Here is a 4870-nt window from a genome sequence, read left to right as displayed (position 1 = left end):
GAAGCTGTATACAGGGGATCTAACGCAATGACTATATGGTGGCAGGACAGTCTTAGTGCTCTAGGCAGTCGCAACAGAGTGCGGGACTATAAACTAAACTGCTAGGGTCATAGGACTACACAGTAGGTGAGTTGCGTGGAAGATGGTGTGGTTAAAATATATGAAGCTACGAGCAGGAAGCTACACTATGGAGAGGGGTACCACACAACACAATAGGAAAGTGATCATTGGAGTCAATGTTCATGACTTGACAGCTAGAAGATGGTTAAAAGGAGCGGGCTAGTGACATTTATGGACAAAATCTTTGAAGATCTACCTCCAAAAAAACATTAATGGTCGAAATTTGGGGGGTAATCTCAGATTTCAATTCAAAAACCCCTATGAATTACGCGTGTCGGTCCATCAAAGAACACTTTCCACACTTGAATTTTTTTTTGAAACTTGTTTTTTGTCACTTATGAGCTGAGCATTTTGGCAAGAGTTATTCACCCACACAGATATTTCTCTTGAAGCCCATCACTTATTTATAAAAAATATGACTGCCACCAACCCTTCCAAAGCTTTGAGTGGGGAAGCCATTGTATTTGATGCTCCAGGACCGGAAGTGTCCAACGTTGAAGCCACGATAGCAGTTCCCATGACACCGAGGTCACCAAGGTTGAAACAGTCCATGGGGAAGGAAAAGAAACATGCAGCATAGGAAAATCAGAAAAATTCAGTGCAGGTCCATGCTTCCCCAAGGGAGCATACTACGACACAAACACAGAAAAAAGACAAGCAACGAACAAAAGGCAAAGAGAAGGTTGTAGACCTGGAGGCAGAAGAAGGCCATGGAACTAAAGGTGTTGATTCCAAAGGAGTGGAGCCCATCACGAATCTCCCTCAGTATATCCCTCCAAGGAAGGGAAAGTAAAATATTACAAAAGACCCAGACTCTGAGAAATTTATCATTTCCACACTCCAGCTGCTGGAGTATATTCCCTTTGAAGGTTTATGGCCTGTGCGAGTCCCGTTACTGAAGATGGAGGACTGGGACTTAGTGGATCATGCTAAGTTCCCACACTTATCAATGGATAACTTCATGAAGCACATATACTATGAAGGCACGGGTGTAACAGCATTGGAAACAAATGAATGGGTCCGCAATGTTGAGCAATCCGGGCTGACCAACTTGATTTGGGTAACACATTACCACTCCAACCCAATTAACACAAATTTCATATGTCAGCTACTCACATTGGTGCATGATGGGTGTTTATGGTTAGGAGGACCTATCCCCATCACTAATATGTTTATTCACATGATTACACACCTACCTCATGAATGAAAAAATTCGACCAAGGATTTTGGTAGCAAGACAAGAGAAAAGGAGATATTAGAGCGCATGAAAAAAGACTATGAAATTGTGAAAAAGGCATGAGGGTATTCCATCTTGTCAACAAACGACCCTGCAGTTCAATTAGCCTCACAAATCTTGGATAACAAGGTGTTGACGAAGTGTTGTGCGGATGAGGTTCTAGTGCCCATAGTATCTCTAGCAGCTCAGTTGGTGAAAGGCGTACTATTCAATTCGTCAAGATACCTATGCCAAGAGTTCCTCGCAAATTGTCGTGAGGCCTAGGATGAGACCAAGCCATTCCATTACAATTTGTTGCTACTCTCCATTCTGTTGTTGCATGGGAGTTTCCGAAGGACAACCAGTTTCCTCTACTGGAAGAAGGATTACCAGAGGCCGTGTTGTTTGCCTCCCTATGGGCTACGAAGGACCCTGAGCGCGTCACAGAGACTAAGATTTTTTCGGTCCTGATGGAAGCAAGTCTCCATATGGAAGTTAACTAGTGCCCAAGGTTATCCCCAACCTTGTACATGTAGTTGTAATCATATGGAGCATTCAATGTTGACTTCCATTGGGTCTATATCCAGGCATGGAAGGATCCCACTCAGAAATGGTATGACCTGCCGTATTTGGTAATGAAATCTGATGTGTAGGAGGTAGTGTCCTATTGGCTAGCCGAGTGCACGCCCCTTTAGATTTAGTTGTTGGGCAAAGAAAAGGAAGGAGGTAGCAGCAGGCTGCGTAGATGAAGAAAGATGCTGTAGAAAAGGCTTGGGTGGAGGAGGAATGTGCTACCAAGGAGAAGGCAGAGCAGGTGTAGCGTAAGACCCAAAAAGGTGACAAGTAACCTTCAAAGGAAACAGAAACAAAAATAGGGCAAGGCAGTGGTGAGGAAGCACAACACACCCCCTTTGTTGTGAACAGGTGAGAACTGGAACAACAAGTTAGGTCAAGAAAGAAGTAGAAGGCTCAAAAAACACAGATTGAGCCTTGGGTGCTCACAGAAATCGATATGGATGAAATCAATGATAAAGTCAAGGACGTCACTACACAAGTTCTATAGTAGTTGGAACAACAATACATACAAACTTTAGGTGGAGTTAAGAAGGATCTCCGAGAGTTGTAGATCCAAGCAACCCAGATCTATGAAAACATCGAAAAAGTCAGTGGCACAGTAGGTAATTTGGCGCAGGGACAAACTACAGACATAGAGATAATTCCATGGTCATCGATGGATGTGCGAGACTTCCCCCTACCTATAGGTTCCATCCATGATGACATTGAGGAACAGTGTGCCCTTCTAGGTAGAGTACTGAAGACGGGCCTGAATCTTGCCGCGATACAACTAGAGTCGTTGCATGCACTATTATAGGGAGTCATGGAGGAGCCTCGCCTTTAGGAACAATGAGCACTTAGTGTTGTCAGCAAGATCAAGGTTAATAATCATTAGTTGTTCACTAAGAAGACATAGATTTTGGAAGAAAAGGAGGCGCTCCAGGTGCATAGTTCACGATTAGAGTCAACGGGTGCAGAAGCATGCAAAATAGAACTCGCGCTTCATATTCTTGAAGATGCATAGCCATAAGTGAAGGTCAGGAAGTTAGTCGCTAGAGTGAGCAAAGCAAAGGAAAAGGTTAGTTGAGTTCAATTTGAACTCAACATGAAGATAATCGAGCTATAATTGAATATGTAGCCTTCGACTCCACCGAAAGTCTGGGAATAGCACGGAGCTGTGATCAAGGAAGGGTTGGCCACTCTATATGCCATAGTTGTAGACTACCCAACAGTATTTGAGCAAGCTATGAAATTGGTTAGCAATCTACAGGAGGATCCAAACCTACAGATATTGAATACTAAGATCAAGGAGGTGCAGATGTAGTATGATAAATTCAGGTTAATGGCATGCTCCATTGCACCAGTGCAGTGCCTAGCCAAGTTGCAGGATGGGAAGTAGCTCCTCGCACAGGTAAAAGCATCACAGAAGAAGGAGGCCTTACTTAAGGCTAGGCTAGAGCCTTGGTTGGAAGAATCTTATCATATCTCAACAAACATTTAGGATAAGCTGAAGGGCTTGCAACAGACATAATAGATGATGAAGCTGGCTACAGAAGGACCAGCTACAGAGAAGCTAGTGGAAGAGGTCAAGAAAGCAGCCACGCAGAGCACTGGCAAAGTTGTTGTAGTGTAGGTGGAGCTGGGGGATCTTCGTAGCAAGATCGCAGCACTAGCGGAGTGACTCAAGGGCGAGTCACGATCTTTGTGTTGGGGTCCTATTGGGATGGGGTCCCCGAGGTTAGTTTTGTGGTTAAAATCCAAGTTTTTATGTAATTGTTGTCAATGATGTAACGTCTCCACGAATTGTGGATGCAGAGCACGCATATGATTAGGAGTAAAAGGGGTTTTAGCCCCTTGTTTATGTAAAGTTGAGTCGGCTTTGAGATCCACCCATGGTCCGTGGACCATGGCATTGTATAAATACGTGTGTCTTAGAGAGCCTAAGGCATGTTTATGGGAAAATGATAGTAATGGGTCAATAGAAGATAGCACAGAGAAGTGTGTTAGGTAGGAGAAGAAAGGCTCAATAATTGAGTGCACAAAGGCCTTGATAGGGTCCGCAGCTGAGTGCATAGACCCCTGCAGCTGAGTGTGTAGGGTAGTTTTGAGTCTGTAAATCCTAACTGAAGGTCAATAAACAAGATTATCGAAGAATTCCTATGTTTATCTGATTACTTCTATTTATTTATGACTGCGATATATGATGTGGATGAATAATGTATTTATGAAATATTGATCTAATGATGCGTGACTCTATGGAATAAGTCTTAATAACTGTACACAATTCATGTTAATTTCTTTCACGAAGATTGTGATACATTCTGTTATATTTATTAAAATACATAAGTAAATCTGTGCGATCTCACATCTAAGGTCATTTTCTGATGTGCATAAGTGGATGATTTGACTGTTAAGGGTCTACAAAGACTGATCGTAGACCTCCATGAAGGTCTAGAAGTTGTTTAGAGGGAGTTGCAGTACCAAGCCCTGAAGACTTATAGATCTACATGAAGGCATATCTAGGGTAATAAAAGACATCACACTGATCTTTGGATGTGGAAACTTGGTTCTAGCATCCCCCCATACTGCTTCGGGTGAGACTGTAGCTTGTGCTACGTGGGTTGTTGTCGAAAGGGCCAGTAGTGTAGGGTTTTATTTGGCACAATTAACTCTGAACCTAGGTCAGGGCCCCCTAAGCCAGCAAGGGGTTAGGGTTTTAGGGTTTTATGGGTTAGGGGTTAAGGGTTAAGTGTTAGAGCTTAAGAGGGTAAGGGGTTAGGGGTTAAGGGGTTCATGGATTCTAAGTTAGTGGTCAGGAGTTAAGGGTTTAGTAGATTAGGGGTTAAGGGATCAACGGGTTAAAGGGTTATGAGTTATGAGTGTGAGGATTAAGGGATTATGGCTTTGGGGTTAAGGGGAAATACAATTTCATGGTTATGGATTATGGTGGTATGGGTTATAATAATGGGGACCTTAATC

Source organism: Pinus tabuliformis, chromosome 8 (genome assembly GCF_031772625.1).
Source record: "Pinus tabuliformis cultivar Carrire ecotype Pingquan chromosome 8, CPIR1, whole genome shotgun sequence".
In the NCBI taxonomy this organism is placed as follows: domain Eukaryota; kingdom Viridiplantae; phylum Streptophyta; class Pinopsida; order Pinales; family Pinaceae; genus Pinus; species Pinus tabuliformis.
The sequence above is the reverse complement of the archived record's forward strand: the minus strand, read 5'-3'. Positions refer to the sequence as shown.